General features: G+C 42.5%; 1 protein-coding gene across 2 annotated transcripts in view; it reads left to right on the top strand.

Annotated features, from left to right (window-relative positions):
- The window catches only part of ITM2B (integral membrane protein 2B), a 71,626-nt gene that overhangs the window by 18,778 nt on the left and 32,288 nt on the right, over positions 1 to 20,560 (top strand). The window lies entirely within an intron of this gene.

Raw genomic sequence — 20,560 nt, 5'->3', positions numbered from 1 at the left:
CCTTAGGGCTTCAAAAGCTCGCTAGTGAGGTGGATTAGGGATGCCATTTCGTTAGCATACACCTCAAAGGGCAGATTGGCTCCTGGCAAGCTGAGGGCGCATTCCACCAGGGCCATGGCACCCTCGTGGGCAGAGAGATCGGAAGTCTCGATCAACAAGATATGTAAGGCAGCTACTTGGTCCTCTCCGAGCACCTTTTACAGCCATTATAGACTAGACCTGGGTGCTTCCTCGGACCTCTCCTTTGGTGTCAGGGTTCTGCAGGCTGTAGTCCCTCCCTAAAGTAATTATTACTCTCTGTAATACTCTCAGGTGGTGCTGTCATGGACGACCGAATAAAGTCGTAGTTACTCACTGGTTAACGGTATTTTTCGGAGTCCATGACAGCACCCGTACATTCCCTCCCTTTAGTTTAAATTTGGGTGTGCACTTCTTCCTCTTATATGTACACTGGTAATGAATAGTTGAGTAGAGTATTGTACATAAATTATGCTATTAACCTTGGTGCTCCTCTTTGTGCTCTGTAAACCAAGTGATGCGTGGGAGAGGTGCCGCCCTTGTGTCTGTAGGATTTCCTGTTCCTGAAGGGCGGATCCCCTCTCTTAGGTGGTGCTGTCATGGACTCCGAAAAATACCGTTAACTGGTGAGTAACTATGACTTTTGGCGTTACTGTGGGTCAGAAAAAGAAGAGCCACCTTCACAGAATGCAGCCTTAGTGCTGCTGAAGGTGGCTCTTTAACTGAAAAACGCCATGGGGGGTGACGTGTTCCCTTTAAAGAATATTTTTCACTGAAAAGACGCAGCGTTTCAGAATCGCACATACCTACCTGAGATCATACGGCCAGTACCTGATGCATATTCCTCAATCAATAGGCAGCAAGTATCAGCTGTCAGGTTCACTTTAATAGGAAAATGCCATTTAAAAAAAAAAAAAAAAAATTGTTTAATGTGCTAATTTAAAAAAAAAAAAAAAATGAATTGTTTTTAATTGAGTAAAATTGGAAAAGATTAAAGGAGTGATATTTTCCACTTTTAAACACTAGGGGGCGCAGCTGCGGAAACTTGCCATGAAAATCTAGTGTAGTACTAGCTCACATAACGCCTGCAGTAAATGTGGGTGAGGTCTGATCACAGGTGTGTGACATCACTCTTCTCCTCCTCTTCTGGGTGTTTGCAAAAGTATAAGGGAAGATGAAATTTAGGATCTCAGTGCGGCGCCATTTTGTTGGTGACTGCAAAAGGGATACTCAGATGTGGACAGTGTCACTGTCACCGAGGACGGCTGACAGCGCCGATTGTTAGTTGGTGCTGCTCGCTGTAACCTAAACTGAGGTTAGATTACACTCTGCCTATCTTACCTCTGCACATGATACAGTCCACGTATGTAGATGTGGGGCTCGGCATAGTGTTTCACATGATGGGATTAGATACACTAGCCTTGGGAGTATCACACATTATGGGATTAAATACACTGGTCTGGGGCATGTTGTGCATGATGAGATTAGGTACTCGGATCTGATCTACCTATTGAGATCTTATAGATGACACTGAGCACATGACCTCCTGTACACTGATACAAGTTATTTTTAAAGGTAATCCTCTTAAAAGATATTGGCAATGATAGGGACTTTTTTTTTCTTAATCTCGTATTTTGTGCTAAAGTTAATTTTAACAATTCAGTTTTATTTAAAATTTTGCATTGTTTACCTTGCGTTGTTTATTGCAGGATAGATAATTGTAAGCTTTAGGACAATGGCATACATAGAAATAATGGGGCCTCATAGCACAAGTAATTAAACTGATTGCTCTTCTAACCCCCCCCCCCCCCCAAAGAAAAAAATAAAAATGAATCAGAAAAGTCACAGAAGTATAACCCTTTGAAGCCCTCACAAAGTAAGTAATCTTCCTCCCATTGAAGCCCCTAGATTGCCAACCATAAACTATGATGACAACCCACGAGCACCATATTATACTGCCACAATGAATTCCCTTACAGTACTCTCCACAAGCACGGTGTGATGACCCTACTGTTCCTCCTCAACTCACTCTTCACAGTATGGTAAACCCATATACTGTGTGATTCCCTGCCACACACAGCCCTCCATACATTATAATGGGCCTACATACAGTATAATGGACCTCACACCTCGCCAAACTGTATAATGGCCCCCAATAGCCGTCCAAACAGTATTCTGGTCCCAAACAGTATGATGGACCCACACATATAAACCTTCACATTTGTCTAATTGTTTGCATACAATATAAAGACCCACACAAAGCCCTCCAAATATCATGCTCTCCCTGTAGTCCTCCGTGTAATATAATGCACCCCCCCATAGTCCTCTGTGCAGTATAATGCACCCACCCATAGTCCTCTGTGCAGTATAATGCACCCACCCATAGTCCTCCTTGTAATAGAATGCCTTCAGAGGCGATACAGTGACACAGCAGAGCTGTCACTGATCGGAGCACAAAGGGGGTTTTACACACTGCGATATCGCTAAAACGTCACTGATTTTGTGACGTTGCAGCGATATTGCTAGCGATATCGCTGTGTGTGATACTTACCTCCGACCGCCTCCCCTGCTGTCCATCGCTGGTCGCGCGGCTCCATTTCTCGTCTGCTTCCTGCTGTGACGACGAGCGACACGTGGAGGCGGGCGGGAGGACGTCAGGATCGCTGTGTGTGAAAGGTGAGTATCGTGCGCTGCGTTGCTGCTGCATCGCTGTGAGATCTATCTGTGTGAAAGCTCACTAGCGATCATTTAGCGATGCACCAGCGATCCTGACCGGGTCGGATCGCTGGTGCATTGCTAAATGTAAAAGGGCCTCAACAGCGTGACGATTTTTCTGCTGTTCCCTGAACAATGCGGTGACAACGGTAGGGAGTGGTGATCAGCAGCCTGCTGAGCACTGTTGACCTCCCCTTCTCGGCAACTCTTGTCACCATGCGCACTGAACAGTGTGGGCAGTGACGTGGAAACTGGAGTCCACAGCTTAGCTACAGGCTACAACAAAATGGCTGGAATATCCCCACACAGCTGTGACCGGGATGAAAATGGCAGCCCACAGTGGCGGGAAAAAAAAATTAATACAAAATTAAATGGTTCAATTTTTATTAAAAATAATTGATTACATAATAAAAATAAAAATGACGGGCACCTTCCATTTAACTGCACTTGCAAATTAATCTTTTTTTTATAATATATATATATATATATATATATATATATATATATATATATATATATATATATATATATATATATATATATATATATATATATATATATATTATGCCTATAGAGAGAACTTGCACCCAAAACCCAATGTCTTTGAACGCGCAGTGGACAGGACTTCTTATGAAATCACATCAACTTTGCTTGGTCTGTTAAACAGATTTATTGCACAAATAAGCCTGCAATAGTTATGCTATGTGAGAACACGGCCTGACATGCTGCATTTTGAAAGGAGACTACTCCTGTAATGCTTGAGCATAATGGGAAAACAGGAGCTGTGCCGTGCAGACACTGCATTCCCTCTGAACTCCTTAGAGGTTCTAGTTTTTTTTTCCCCTAAATCGGGCTACGCCTTAAGAAGTAACGCTATTTCTGCACATCTCTGCTCGTTTTTAGGTCAAGCAATTGTTCTCTTAAGAGATCTGTCCATTTGATGCTGGGAGATAAAGTTCCTGGCAGACCTTGGCACTCTCCGCGCTTCCACAGAACAGTTGGCTTCAGAGAAGTTGGGCATAACCCAGCAGAATGTTAGTATTTTGGCTTCCGCTTCACTTTATCCCACGTCTTCCATGCTTTCACTTTGGTTTTTATAGATTACTGGCTGTGTAGATCAGGACTTGAATACTTGCACAAGTAAATCATTAACATGGGGCTTCTTAAGTAAAGGGGGTTTTACACTAAGCGATATCGCTAGCAATATCGCTAAAACGTCACTGGTTTTGTGACGTTATAGCGATATTGCTAGTGATATCGCTATGTGTGATACTTACCAGCGACCGGCTCCCCCGCTGTCCATCGCTGATCGCGCGAGAATGTCTGGCTCCATTTCTCGTCGGGCGCTTCCTGCTGAGACTTCCTGCTGTGACGTCCAGCGACGCGTGGAGGCGAGCGGGAGGACGCAGGATCGCTGTGTGTGAATGGTAAGTATCGTTCTCTGCGTCGCTGCTGCATTGCTGTGAGGTCTTTCTGTATGAAAGCTCACTAGCGATCATTTAGCGATGCACCAGCGATCCTGACCGGGTCGGATCGCCGGTCGGATCGCTGGTGCATCGCTAAATGTAAAAGGGCCTTTAGATTTATATGAAAGGGGAACATGTATAGGAACCCTAAGGCTATGTGCACACACTGCGGAATGCTCTGCGGATTTAGTAAAATCCGCAGGTCAGAAGACCTGCGGTTTTGCCCTGCGGTTTATCATCTCTACAATGGAGCAGATAACAAACCGCAGTGGAATCCGCAGAAAGAATTGACATGTCATTTCTTTCTGCTGATTGAAAACCGAGCAGAAAAATCTGCACCGTCTGCACTGCGGTTTTCATTTTCCATAGGTTATGATGCTACTGTACACTGCAGCAGAAACTGCTGCGGTTCCGCAGGACCAAAACCACTGCGGATTTGCAGCGTGTGCACACACCCTAAGGCTGTGTGCACACGATGCAGATTTGCAGCGGATTTTACCGCGCAGAAACGTTGCATATCCGCATTGTGATGTACAGTAGCCTTAAAATCAATGTAAAAAAAAAAACTGCTGTGCAGACGCTGCTGATTTTTCTGCTCGGTTTTCCCGCGGTACAAAATCCGCAGCATGTTACTTCTTTTGTGCGGTTTTCCATCTCCCTTGTCACCAAATCCGCCGGGGGAAAACCGCATGAAAAATGGAAGAAATCCGCAGGAAAAATGCAGGTCATCTGACCTGCGGATTTCTTCCATTCTGCGCGGAAAAATCCGCAGGGCCAAAAAGTCCGTCTGCACTCAGCCTAAATATTTATGGAATAAACATTCCTAGTGCTTGGGTATGCTGGGTGTCCTGGCACTCCAAACTTATATATGTACGAGGGGCGATCCAAAAGTATTGATAATCAATAATAAACACAATGAATATAGTCAAACAATTTTTTTATTTTTCTACATAGTCTCCTAACAAGTCTATACATTTAGTCCATCTCTTTTCTAAACTTAGAGTTCCCTTCGAAAAAAATTCTTGATCTTGACAATCAAAAAACTCCCCAACAGCGGTTATCACGTTGCTATTGTTGTCAAATTTCTTGCCCCGAAGGTGTTCCTTGAGCCGAGGAAAGTGAAAGAAGAAAAGTCAAAGATGCTATAGGATTTTTACAGGATGAAAATGATGAAATGGTAAGACAGGATGTTGAGAAGGCTGAACTTTTAAATTCCTATTTTGCATCTGTTTTCTCTCAGAAAGGAAATGTAACACCAACTGTTATTCACTGTCCTATTAAGGGAATAGAAGAATCCAGGATATCTATAAACAGAAAGATAGTGAGGAAACACTTAGCTAACCTAAATGAATTCAAGTCTCCAGGTCCAGATGAATTACACCCCAGAGTACTGAAGGAGATAGCAGAAGAAATTTCTGAACCACTCTCCATAATCTTTGAAAATTCTTGGAGAACAGGAGAAGTGTCAGAAGACTGGAGAAGAGCAAATGTTGTTCCTATCTTCAAAAAGGGGAAGAAGGTGGACCCAGGCAACTATAGGCCGGTGAGTCTGACTTCTATACCAGGAAAGATCTTTGAACAAATTATTAAACAACATGTAAGTCAATACCTGGATAAGAATGAAGTGATCAAACAGAGTCAGCATGGGTTTGTAACTAATAAGTCATGTCAGACTAACTTAATTTCCTTCTATGACGGTATCACTGATTGGGTGGATCAAGGAAATGCTGTAGATATAGTATATCTTGACTTCAGCAAAGCATTTGACAAAGTCTCTCATACAATCCTTATTGAAAAAATGACTAAGTATGGAATGGACAAGGCAACCGTTAGGTGGATTCATAGCTGGCTTAGTGATCGGACCCAAAGAGTGGTCGTAAATGGCTGCACATCCAGTTGGAAGAATGTCTCAAGTGGGGTACCACAGGGCTCTGTCCTGGGCCCTGTATTGTTCAACATCTTTATCAACGATTTAGATGAAGGAATTGAGGGTAAACTGATTAAATTTGCTGATGACACAAAGCTAGGAGGGATAGCTAATACTAGAGAAGAGAGAGAGAGGATTCAAAAAGATTTAAATAAACTGGAGAAGTGGGCAGTAACTAACAGAATGGTTTTTAACAGGGAGAAATGCAAAGTACTACATCTGGGCAATAAAAATGAAAAAAGCATATATAGAATGGGAGGAATAGGGCTAAGTGACAGCACATGTGAAAAAGACTTGGGTATACTAATAGATCACAGACTGAATATGAGTCAACAGTGTGATGCAGCAGCAAAAAAGGCAAATGCAGTTCTAGGATGTATTAACAGAAGCATACAGTCTAGATCACGTGAAGTCATTATTTCCCTCTACTCCTCTTTGGTCAGACCCCATCTGGAATATTGTGTCCAGTTTTGGGCACCACATTTTAAAAAAGACATCAACAAACTGGAGCAAGTTCAGAAAAGAGCGACCAGAATGGTGACCGGTCTGCAAACCCTGTCTTATGAGGAAAGGTTGCAGGATTTGGGAATGTTTAGTTTGCAAAAGAGAAGACTGAGAGGAGACTTAATTGCTGTCTACAAATATCTAAAGGGCTGTCACATTGTAGAAGGCTCAACTTTATTCTCATTTGCACAAGGAAAGACTAGAAGCAATGGGATGAAACTGAATGGGAGGAGACACAGATTAGATATTAGAAAAAACTTTTTGACAGAGTGATCAATGAGTGGAACAGGCTGCCACGAGAAGTGGTGAGTTCTCCTTCAATGGAAGTCTTCAAACAGAGGCTGGACAGACATCTGACTGGGATGATTTAGCGAATCCTGCTTTGAGCAGGGGGTTGGACCAGATGGCCCAGGAGGTCCCTTCCAACTCTACGATTCTATGATTCTAAGTCACTGGGGGGCTAGATCTGGCGAATAGGGGGGGTGTTCCACCAGTTCACAGCCCGCTTCTTGAATGGTAGCCATGGCAACTGCAGCTTTGTGAGCCGGTGCGTTATCTTGGTGAAACAGCACTCCAGCGCGGAGTTTGCCACGCCTTTTCTCCTTGATAGCCTCCCGCAATCTTCTTATTTGTTCTGCGTAGTAGGAGCCCGTAATAGTGGCTCCCTTCTCCAAATAGTCCACCATAATTCCTTCAGCGTCCCAAAAAAGGACGCCATAACCTTCCCTGCTGAGCTTGACACTTTGAATTTCTTCGGCGTTGGTTTGTCGGCTCATTTCCATGTCATCGATTGTTGTTTAGTTTCGGGATCAAAGTGGTGGATCCAGGTTTCATCCATGGTCAAAAAACGTGACAAAAAATTCTCCTTGTCTGCTTGGAACTTTTCGAGATTTGCTATTGAAATGTCAACTCGTTTCTTCTTTTGCTCGTCGGTTAATATTTTTGGCACCCAACGCGCGGAGACCTTTCTCATATGCAATTCTTTTGCAAGGATTCTTTGAATACTGTCATATGAGATCCCTGTGACCTCAGCTACATGCCTGATAGTCACTCTTCGATCTTCCAACACAACTTCTTCAACTTTTTTCACGTTTTCTTCATTGAGGGACGTGGATGGGCGTCCTTCGCGATGTTCATCTTCCGTCGATGTTCTTTCCAGCTTAAATTCCTTGGCCCAACGTGCAACTGTGGAATATGGAGGAGAAGAGTCCCCCAATGTTTCCACCAAGTCGCTGTGTATGTCTTTGGTAGACATTTTTTTCAAGCAGAAGTATTTGATGACAGCTCTGAGCTCGTTTTTTTCCATTTTGATGTTCACTCCTTGGCAGTTCATATTCAAATGAATGTAGCTCCCGGGAATCGTGGCCTATTTAAGTGATTTTTTTTTTTCCTGGACTAGTGGGTACCTAAGAGAGAAGAAAACATTTTATTTTAATTTCTGTGTGAAATAACCGATTATCATTACTTTTGGATCGCCCCTCGTACAGCGGCTTGCAAAAGTATTCACCCACCGGCAATTTTTGTGTGTTTCTACTTCACAACCTGGAATTTAACTTAAGGGTTTACATCAGTGTATGTAAAGAACATGCCGACAACTGTGAACATTTTGGTTTTTATTGTGGCGCAAGCATCATATAGGACAAATGCACATTGAAGGTTTCAATTACTTATTATTCACCCACGGCTGGTTTCACATTAGCGTTTGTGTGCGCAGTGTTTGATCCGCATGCGTCATGCGTACATATATTTAACATGGTGTGCGCAGGGACATGCGTTCGCATGCTTTTGCATACGCATGCGTCATTTTGCAGTGTCCGGCGAACGCAACATGTTTGCATTTCTTGAGGCGTCAAAAATCCATCATATATGTGCAGGCATGCGGATGAGTGTGTTAAAAAAAAAAAAAAAAAGCATTACTGTCTATGGGAACACATTGGTACACAAGGACATGTGTTCGCATGCATTCGATACACATTTGTTATTCAAAATACATATAGAAATCCCATGAGATGCCCATTTTTGTCTGGTGTCATATCGAATGCATGCGAATTAAATTGCTGCCAAAATAGTTTCGCAAGCCACTGTATACAGTGCCTACAAGTAGTATTCAACCCCCTGCAGATTTAGCAGGTTTGATAAGATGCAAATAAGTTAGAGCCTTCAAACTTCACACAAGAGCAGGATTTATTAACAGATGCATAAATCTTACAAACCAAAAAGTTATGTTGCTCAGTTAAATTTTAATACATTTTAAACATAAAAGTGTGGGTCAATTATTATTCAACCCCTAGGTTTAATATTTTGTGGAATAACCCTTGTTTGCAATTACAGCTAATAATCGTCTTTTATAAGACCTGATCAGGCCGGCACAGGTCTCTGGAGTTATCTTGCCCCACTCCTCCATGCAGATCTTCTCCAAGTTATCTAGGTTCTTTGGGTGTCTCATGTGGACTTTAATCTTGAGCTCCTTCCACAAGTTTTCAATTGGGTTAAGGTCAGGAGACTGACTAGGCCACTCCAACACCTTGATTTTTTGCCTCTTGAACCAGGCCTTGGTTTTGTTGGCTGTGTGCTTTGGGTCGTTGTCTTGTTGGAAGATGAAATGACGACCCATCTTAAGATCCTTGATGGAGGAACGGAGGTTCTTGGCCAAAATCTCCAGGTAGGCCGTGCTATCCATCTTCCCATGGATGCGGACCAGATGGCCAGGCCCCTTGGCTGAGAAACAGCCCCACAGCATGATGCTGCCACCACCATGCTTGACTGTAGGGATGGTATTCTTGGGGTCGTATGCAGTGCCATCCAGTCTCCAAACGTCACGTGTGTGGTTGGCACCAAAGATCTCGATCTTGGTCTCATCAGACCAGAGAACCTTGAACCAGTCTGTCTCAGAGTCCTCCATGTGATCATGAGCAAACTGTAGACGAGCCTTGACATGACGCTTTGAAAGCAAAGGTACCTTACGGGCTCGTCTGGAACGGAGACCATTGCGGTGGAGTACGTTACTTATGGTATTGACTGAAACCAATGTCCCCACTGCCATGAGATCTTCCCGGAGCTCCTTCCTTGTTGTCCTTGGGTTAGCCTTGACTCTTCGTACAAGCCTGGCCTCAGCACGGGAGGAAACTTTCAAAGGCTGTCCAGGCTGTGGAAGGCTAACAGTAGTTCCATAAGCCTTCCACTTCCGGATGATGCTCCCAACCGTGGAGACAGGTAGGCCCAACTCCTTGGAAAGGGTTTTGTACCCCTTGCCAGCCTTGTGACCCTCCACGATCTTGTCTCTGATGGCCTTGGAATGCTCCTTTGTCTTTCCCATGTTGACCATGTATGAGTGCTGTTCACAAGTTTGGGGAGGGTCTTAAATAGTCAGAAAAGGCTGGAAAAAGAGATAATTAATCCAAACATGTGAAGCTCATTGTTCTTTGTGCCTGAAATACTTCTTAATACTTTAGGGCAGGGTTCCCCAACTCCAGTCCTCAAGGCCCACCAACAGATCATGTTTTCAGGATTTCCTTAGTATTGCTCAGGTGATAATTGCTTCAGCTGTGCAATACAAAGGAAATCCTGAAAGCATGATCTGTTGGTGGGCCTTGAGGACTGGAGTTGGGGAACCCTGCTTTAGGGGAACCAAACAGAATTCTGGTGGTTTGAGGGGTTGAATAATAAATGACCCTCTGAATAAACTTTTCACAATTTAAAAAAAATTAAACAAAGAAATAACATTCTTTTTTGCTGCAGTGCATTTCACACTTCCAGGCTGATCTACAGTCCAAATGTCACAATGCCAAGTTAATTCCGAATGTGTAAACCTGCTAAATCTGCAGGGGGTTGAATACTACTTGTAGGCACTGTATGTGACTGCAGAATTTTGCCGCCAGTGCTGTGCTATATTTTTATTTTAACCCCCCCCCCCCCAGTATTGCAGGAGCAAGTGGGCCATCTCGTTGCCCATGTATTTGAAGTCACATTCTGAGTATACGGATTCAGCTTCTCTTCACAGAAGCAAGTTGTCAGCACGTGACACAAATTGCATAGGCATACATGTGACCGCCCACTTGAATCTGAATCTAGGGATTGCAGACTTTTGAACTAACTGTGGACATTACCGTTAATATTATTTAATTTTAATATTAACTGCACACGCACCATATTTAAAGTAGGGGGCAGGTCACTGAACCTTCCGTGGCATGTCATTTAAGCCCAGAATGATGAGGCCAGAGCACCAAAAAAAGCCCCTCACTCCCCCCACAGGCCGCCCCGGAGCACGAGAATCTCATTAACGGAAAATTGCAAATACAGAATAAACAACAACCAAAAGACGGATTTCATCAACCCAGGTATCATTGCAGTCAGTATAACGGTGCCGACCTGACACTGTGTCTGTAAGTTACTGTGCACAATCCTGCCGACAGGTTCCCTTTAAGGCTAATGTGTATGGAGGCCTTTAGTATGGCCAATTTGTGGCTTTGTGCTTAGAATACTCCGAAATAATGCGCATCGATGTTAGTTTTGAGTTAGTGTATTTTTACTCTCTGAGAAGTAAATTTTTGTGCCATCTTCAACTTTGGTTAATTAAATTGTTTGGTTAATTGCTTGAAAAGCTCGTTTTCCAAATTAGTGGCCTATTCGTTCTCCTTTTCGACAGCGTCCTAGAGGTCACATGACCACTATTGTAAAGTGGTGACGTATCATAGCTATTAATTTGAGAGGGAACTAAAACCTAAAGCGAACCTGTTGTTTAATCTTTCCGTTTTGAGTTGATGATGTGCTCCGGGGCGGCCTGCGGGGGGTCTGCATGTGGAGCTCTGATTAGGTATTCATAATGCAGACTGCTGACACTGATCCCTCACTGACCTGCCGCTTAGTTTGCGTAATAAATATATGCACATACTACAAAAAAAAAACCTGCAGGCAAGTGTGAGTGGCGGCATCTGCACTGCAGCATACTCGATGCGTGCTTACTGTGCTTGTATCATATAATGCAGCATTTTGGGCAATGCGCCGGTGAGCTGCGTCCAGAACGCTCCTTCCTGATCATTGGCACATAGCCTTAATCCTTTGTAGTGAAGTGCAACTATAAACATTTTATACTTTTATTGACAAATTTATGACAAATATATTGTTTATGTAAAGACTCAATATTTACAGTGTTGTTCCTTATTTTTCAAGGATATTGGGCCAAATCCTGATTGATAATCAGTGCTTGGTGTTTATCACAATAGTTTGTCCACAACCGTTTTTGAGGATTGACCACAGCTTTTCAATGGGACTGAAATGTATGGAGTTTCCTGGCCCTGGATCCATGATTTAAATGTTTTGTTTGCTTGACCCGTGGTCTCCATCATGCTGGAAAAAGCATTGTTCATCATCATATTGCTCCTGTATGGTTGGGCGAAGTTGCCCTTTTTGGGATGATTAGATCCCATTATTTACTCATGGCAGTGATCTTAGGCAAAATTGTTGTGTGAGCCTCTGCTGACTTGGATGAAAAGGAACCCTACACATGGATAGCTTACTGTTGGCATGACATAAGACTCATGGTAGCTCTCACCTTTTCTTCTCCAGACAATCATCCTTCCAGATGTCTCAATCAGTCTGAAGGGAGCTTCATATTACAAAAAAAAAACAAAACCTTTATTTTATTATTATTATTATTATTATTATTCATTTATATAGCGCCATTTATTCCATGGCGCTTTACATGTGAAAAGGAGCAAATATAGACAAGTATAATAAACATGAGCAATACAAGACACACAAGTACAGAAGGAGGGAGGACCCTGCCCGCAAGGGCTCATTACAGGAAGAATAAGGATTGGACTGCAGATGACTGGGGTTAAGTTTTTTTTTTTTTCTTTTTTTTTTCTCTCATTGAAACCCCTGTCAGACAGTTTTAGGACATCTGGAGGGATGGGTTTGGATTTGGGATATTTATAAATAGTTGCCCCAGAAATTTTTGATTCCGTAATGTTTCACACTCTGAAGAAAGTTTAAGCTTATTCATTTTTGTACACCGTAAAATGCCTACTTCAATTCATGTGTATAGGAGTTGAAGAGCTTCTAGGGTATAATTGGGCACCACATGGTGTTGCCCACAATGCACTACAGAGCTGCAGGCAATCTTTGTGCCTTTGTACGGAACTGTATTTTACATCTATTTCTATTTTTTTTATATTTTTTTTTAAAGAAAATACTGCTTTTAGGAAAAGCTAGTTCTGTAACTTGGTATTGAACCCAGCAGAGAAGACAGATACAGGTTGACCTCATGACAGGCAGTTTTTGTTCTGGTCGATTTTGATATTTTATCTACTTTCCCATTTTCTGTATTTAAAAGGAATCTCTTAATAGGATCAACTCTCCTAAGCCGTGTATATGGGCATGTAGTCATAGAAAGCTGAATAAAGTGATACTTTGACATTTGCAATCCAATGCCTTATTCCAGAGAAATTCACATTTTACTTAATATCTATATGAGCTGTTAGGGCTGGACACAGATCTACCTGCGCGTCTGCTGCTAGAGCTTATCTTAAATGAATGGTGCGTTGCCAGTGTGAGACATGTACAGCGACGGAAATAAGTATTTGAACCCCTACCAACCATTAAGAGTTTTGGCTTCTACAGACCAGTTAGATGCTCCTAATCAACTCGTTACCTGCATTAGACAGTTGTCTTACATAGTCACCTTTATAAAAGACTCCTGTCCACAAACTCAATCAGTCAGACTCTAACCTCTACATCATGGGCAAGACTAAAGAGCTTTCTAAGGATGTCCGAGACAAGATTATAGACCTGCACAAAGCTGGAATGGGTTTGGTGCCCGCAAGGTCCCCCTGTTCAAGGAGGCACATGTGCAGGCCCGTCTGTAGTTTGCCAGTGAACACCTGGATGATTCTGTGAGTGAGTGGGAGAAGGTGCTGTGGTCAGATGAGACAAAAATTGAGGTCTTTGGAATTAACTCACCATTTTTGGAGGAAGAAAAAATGCTGCCTATGACTCAAAGGACACCGTCCCCACTGTCAAGCATGGAGGTGGAAACATTGTTTTGGTGGTGTTTCTCTGCTAAGGGCACATGAGGACTACTTCACCGCATCAATAGGAGAATGGATGGAGCCATGTACTGTAAAATCCTGAGTGACAACCTCCTTCCCTCCGCCAGGATATTAAAAATGGGTCATGGCTGGGTTTTCCAGCAAGACAATGACCCAAAACATAGAGCCAAGGCAACAAAGGAGTGGCACAAAAAGGAGCACATTAAGGTCATGGAGTGGCCTAGTCAGTCTCCAGGCCTTAATCCAATAGAAAACTTATGGAGGGAGTTGAAGCTCTGAGTTGCCTAGCGACAGCCTCAAAATCTTAATTATTTAGAGATTATCTGCAAGGAGGAGTGGACCAAAATTCCTCCTGACGTGCGCAAACCTCGTCAGCTACAAAAACGTCTGACTGCTGTGCTTGCCAACAGGGGTTTTGCCACCAAGTATTAAGTCTTGTTTGCCAGAGGGATCAAATACTTATTTCTCACTGCAAAATGCAAATTATATAACTTATATAATTTATACAATGTGATTTTCAGGATTTTATTTTTGATATTCTAACTCTCAATGTTAAAATTAACCTACCCTTAAAATTATAGCCTGTTCATGTCTCAGTGGGCAAACTTACAAAATCAGCAAGGGATCAACTAATTTGATCTACAAGTGAAGGAAATAAAGAGCAGACTGTCATTCGTTACATGACTCACACTGGTAATGCCTTCTTTTATTTAAAATAAGCTCTGGTGGTAGATTCTCATGCAGATCAGTGTCCGACCCATAGATCTTAACAGCTAATTTACATATAACAAAAATGTGGGTTTACCTGGCATAAGACATTGGATCGCAGATATCAAGGTATCATTTTTTATTCATCTTCCTATGACCTACATGCCCATATAGACGGCTTAGTCGATCCTACTGACAGATTCCCTTTTAAGTTTATTTTCTCATTTCATTTAAGCTTGCCAAGCTTTCCACACAACATTTGTAATAAAAATATCAGCCCCATTGTCCGGTTATTCAAGCTTGAAGGGCATCTTCTTAGGCTTCTGAAATGTTGACAGTGCACCTTCAGTAACCTTCACAAGCAATATTACTTCACTTGCATTTATTCCTACTAAAATGTCTAGGGGATTTTTGATTTGTTGGATATTATATTATGATTGTTTGTTTTTGTTAGGAGCTTTTGTTTTTATTTTTCCTTACACAAAGTACTGTATTCGTTTTGCAAACCATAAAAAAAAAATTCAGATTTTTATTAGTTTTTCTTCAGGTGATTTTCTCTAACGTTATGGAAAGGAGAGGGAGTAAGTCTCATAGTGCCAATTCTGCGGTAAAATTTTTTTTTTTTCTTTTCTCTTTAAATTAACCCCATGAACCAGATGCCAATTATCAGATTTCTGTTTACATTTTTCTCTCCCCTTCTTTGGGCTTTTCACCATTTTCTGACTGTTTTTTCAGTTGATAGAGCAGTATAAGGGCTCATCTGTTGTATCCCGAGCTTACAGATTTATTTATTGATACAGCGTTTTATTGCTTTTTTTTTTTTTTTTTTTACGGTGTTTACCATATTGGTAAATTTTAGATTTTGCTAGTCTGCAATTTCACAGACATGGCGATGCAAAATGTTTGTTTATTCTCCTAATTTAAGTTTTTTGCTTTAGTTTAGTCTCCTAAAAGAGCTTAAACCTGCGATCGTCTGCGCACTTATGCTATATAGTGCAATATCATAGTATTTCAGTGTATAATAAAAAATTGCAGTCTATGATGGTCGACTTGTGGTTAAGCATCAAAGAGGTACCAAGATGGCAGAGAGGGGGGTTTTCAGCTGGCCCTCAACTGCCTTGGTAACCCATCGTTGACCCACAATCACGTTGTGGAGGCAGTGGTAACTGGTGCACCTTCATTTAAATGCTGCTGTCATAGGCTGTGGCATTTAAACGGTTAACAGCAGCAGTCCGAGCTCTGCTCCGGTTACTGCAGTTACAAACAGATGCTGGCAATATAACATAACAGGTATCTACAGTACCATGGGTGGAGGGAACTCTTGTTCCTGAGCCCCATTGACACATGGTCACCCCAGTGCTGACATGCATGTCATCTCTCAGCATATTATAGAACAGGAGGAGCTGAGCAGATTGATCTATGGGTTGTTTTAAAAATTTCTTGAGTAAATGCTGTAATTGTAAAGGTGTACATCGGTAAGGGTTGTAGCCTAGCTTATCAGAATAGCTGCCACAGTCACTACTATAGCCACAATAAGGATGTGAGAGCCGTATTCTGAGGATTGGGGATATGGTGGGGGGACAGGGTTAGTTATGGCGTTGGTGCTTTGCACCCATTTTTGCTTGAAAAGTGCTGCATTTACTCTTCTCTCTAGATAGGATCGATATCTACAGGCAATCCCTTCCCCGCATGTGTTACGGCTGTCTAACAGCTGCAAAACATGCAGCCGCTGGGACTCTAACAAATCCGAGTATTCCCAAGACATTCGGATAACAAGTTCTCAGCGCACGTTCGCTCATCACGAATAGATATGTTAATGATTACATTTTTTTCAAAATATCTCAATTTATTCAATGTCGAATACGCACAATCATGCACACACTTTTTCCAAAGAGTCCCCAGGAGTCCTTTTTTCAACTCTACACTGGGCCACATGTAGCGCGATCTACTGTGAGCAGCCTGTCTGGCCTAAACACACTACCATTGCCTGCTGCGTCTCTGTTCTCCCATCAAGCTCATCTGGGATGTCCTAGGTCAGCAATTGCAAAGGAGCTGCCAGCAGAGGATCTTGATGATTTATTTGCACAAGTGGATTCAGCATGGCAGAACATTCCTCAGACAACCATTAATACCTTGGCTGCTATCAATAAGGTTATGTAGGTGCGTGGTGTTGATATTCAGTACTGAATAGATCGAGATGATGATGTATATAACGTGTGTATATTTTAAAATGTAAAAACACACAAATTGAGCTTGGTTTGAGTTGATACACATGCAGCATGTAAATGCATGTTGACATTGGCCATAAAACCTACAAAAAACAGCAGGGTTTTTGCTCATTTTGTTTTTTGCAGGTTTTATGGCCAATGTCAACATGCATTTACATGCTGCATGTGTATCAACTCAAACCAAGCTCAATTTGTGTGTTTTTTTTCTTTGTATTTTTGCATTCTGTGCAAGCTGGGGTGTGGCCTCCCTCTCCTGAGCTGGAAATTGTATATAAGGCTATGTGCACACGTTGCGGATCCTGCTGCGGATGCGCAGCGGATTTGGCCCTGCGGATCCGCAGCAGTTCTGCAGACATGGTACAGTACCATGTTAGCCTATGGGTTTTAAAATCCGCTGTGCCCACGCTGCGGTTTTTTCCGCATGGATTTGCTGCGGATTACAATCCGCAGAATGTCAATTGTTTGTGCGGAATCCACAGCGGTTTCACACCTTTAACATTGTAGAGGTGATAAACCACAGGCTAATCTGCAGATAAATTGCAGGTCTTTTGGCCTGCGGATTTTGCCCCAATCCGCAACGTGTGCACATAGCCTTAGGCTTCCCCAGACTGGTGTCTACTGTTTGGGACCTAGTTCTTTTTGTCTGCCCTTGTTCACACATTGAGGTCAACTTAGACACAAGGCAAGGTTTTTAATATTAGACAGTGTAGGACTGTCCCGAGCAGAGTTACCGTGTCGTGGCGGGACGGCTTTCATGTTACTTTTGATCAGAAACAATATTACTAAAAACTCTGTATTTAGATGTACTTTTACTTAGTTACAGCAGGATTTTTGCTCATATTTTAAAATGTGTACAGCTCTCATTGGACGTCCCTGAAATGCCGACATCCTGAGAGATTCCAATGTCATTTTCCAATTGCAAGAAGTGTCCAGGATGCCAGCATGTAAGTGCTGTGTAAGGATGCCCGGCTGCCACCAAGTACAAGGGTCCTGTGCGTATTTTTGCTCTACTGTAAAATGTATATATATTGGCGTCCTAAGGGTATGTGCACACGTTGCGGATTCTGCTGCAGATCCGCAGCAGTTTTTGCTGTGGTGTAAAGTACCTTTTATTTTCAATGGAAAACAAAAACCGCAGTGCACATGCTGCGGATTTGCTGCAGTTTCAAATCCGCAGCGGTTTCACACCTGCTCCATTGTCCAGGTGTCAAACCACAGGGGAAACCACAGGCTAATCCGCAGATAAACCGCAGGTCTTAACCTGCGGATTTACCTGCGTATTTTGCCAAATCGGCACGGAAAATTCAGCAGCAGAATCCGCGACGTGTGCACTTACCCCAAATCTAATTACGTAATAATGTAATTGCTGATGGTCACTATTACGGCTTAGTCACTTTTATTTTCAAGATATCCATCATCTCCAGGAGAAAGAAAAAATATTATCCAAATGTACCGTATAGAAAAAATGCTGTTAATGCAGAAAACTGCTTGTGGGAAGCTACCCGGTGCTGCTGCCCAGGTCATGTGCGCTGTGGTTTTGTTTTTCATAACTTTTCTCACTGGGTCCATGCGACCTGTTTCAGGACACTCCCTAGTTTAATGACTGCCATGGATGGCTTGTTCCACCCTGTGTGTCATGGGCTATTTTTATTACTGTGGATTGTACGCTGCATATCTGCATACAATCCAACCCTTCAATGGAGCTTAGTTCAATACTCCAGTTTAGTTATTCATTGCTGTATATGTTAGGGCCATAAAACAATCAGCAAACTACTTTTGTGTTGCTCGCCTTTAACACAAAACTCTCTTAAAACAAAATGAAGTGATTTTCTTTGACCTCAAAGTGAAATCCATGACGACTCTTCATGCAACACCCAAGGATTTGTAGCAGAGTCCGCACAGGTTTTCCAATCACATGTGAACATACAGTCATGGCCAAAAGTTTTGAGAATGACACAAATATTATATTTTCACATGATCTGCTGGCCTCTGGTTTTTATGTCTGTTTGTCAGATGTTTTTATCACATACAGAAATATAATTGCAATCATATTATGAGAAGCAAAAGGTTATATTGACAGTTAGAATGAGTTAATGCAGCAAGTCAATATTTGCAGTGTTGACCCTTCTTCTTCATGACCTCAGCAATTCTCCCTGGCATGCTCTCAATCAACTTCTGGATCAAATCCTGACTGATAGCAGTCCATTCTTGCAAAATCAATGCTTTTATTTTGTCTGAATTTGAAGGTTTTTGTTTGTCCACCCGTCTCTTGATGATTGACCACAAGTTCTCAATGGGATTAAGATCTGGGGAGTTTCCAGGCCATGGTCCCAAAATCTCTATGTTTTGTTCCCTGAGCCATTTAGTTATCACCTTTGCTTTATGGCAAGGTGCTCCATCATGTTGAAAAAGGCATTGTTGATCGCCAAACTGCTCTTGGACGGTTGGGAGAAGTTGCTTTTGGAGGACATTCTGGTACCATTCTTTATTCATGGCTGTGTTTTTAGGCAAGACTGAGAGAGAGCCCATTCCCTTGGCTGAGAAGCAACCCCACACATGAATAGTTTCAGGATGCTTGACAGTTGGCATGAGACAAGACTGGTGGTAGCGCTCACCTCGTCTTCTCCGAATAAGCCGTTTTCCAGATGTCCCAAACAATCGAAAAGGGGATTCATCAGAGAAAATGACTTTACCCCAGTCCTCAGCAGTCCACTCCCTGTACCTCTTGCAGAATATCAGTCTGTCCATGATGTTTTTCCTGGAGAGAAGTGGCTTCTTTGCTGCCCTCCTTGAGACCAGGCCTTGCTCCAAGAGTCTCTGCCTCACAGTGCGTGCAGATGCACTCACACCTGCCTGCTGCCATTCCTGAGCAAGCTCTGCACTGCTGGTAGCCCGATCCCGCAGCTGAAACACTTTTAAGAGACGGTCCTGGCGCTTGCTGGTCTTTCTTGGGCGCCCTGGAGCCTTTTTGGCAACAAGGAAACCTCTCTCCTTGAAGTTCTTGATGATGCGATAGATTGTTGACTGAGGTGCAATCTTTCTAGCTGCGATACTCTTCCCTGTTAGGCCATTTTTGTGCAGTGCAATGATGACTGCACGTGTTTCTTTAGAGATAACCATGGTTAACAGAAGAGAAACAATGATGCCAAGCACCAGCCTCCTTTTAAAGTGTCCAGTGGTGTCATTTTTACTTAATCATGACAGAGTGATCTCCAGCCCTGTCCTCATCAACACCCACACCTGTGTTAATGGAGCAATCACTGAAACTATGTTAGCTGGTCCTTTTAAGGCAGGGCTGCAATTATGTTGAAATGTGTTTTGGGGGATAAAGTTCATTTTCTAGGCAAATATTGACTTTGCAAGTAATTGCTGTTAAGCTGATCACTCTTTATAACATGCTGGAGTATATGCAAATTGCCATTAGAAAAAATGAAGCAGTAGACTTTGTAAAAATTAATATTTGTGTCATTCTCAAAACTTTTGGACATGACTGTACACTGCAGAGCTACATTTACAATTCTGCTGGTAGACAGTGGAATCTGCCAATGAACCAGGCATTGGACCATACCTCAAGTGTGCGGTTGAGCTCTTGTAATGTGTTCTACTGTTCTGCTTATTGGATGTCCAAAAAAAGCAGAACATTCAGCTGCTAGTATGGTGTATAGAGATATTTAACTTGACAAGTTTGCAGAAATATAAATCTTGGCTTATAAAGTGCCCTATGCAATACATTCAGACAAGACGTAAACAGGAGGCCCTTTAATGGCGAGGGTTTGGCTGTCTTATATTTGGAAGCTTCTGATGGCTAATAGGTATGGAAAGTCTAGATGCATAATATGGTGTTTCCATCATCCGGATAGTTCTGTGGCACAGCAGTGTTCATGCTCCTGCTGCTTCTCTTTACAACCCACTCCTCAGTGTAGTAGTGTGGGTCAGATGGATTGA

Source organism: Dendrobates tinctorius, unplaced genomic scaffold (assembly GCF_039654945.1).
Source record: "Dendrobates tinctorius isolate UK_male_01 unplaced genomic scaffold, ASM3965494v1 ptg000064l, whole genome shotgun sequence".
In the NCBI taxonomy this organism is placed as follows: Eukaryota; Metazoa; Chordata; class Amphibia; order Anura; family Dendrobatidae; genus Dendrobates; species Dendrobates tinctorius.
This window is presented reverse-complemented; position numbering and strand designations above follow the sequence as displayed.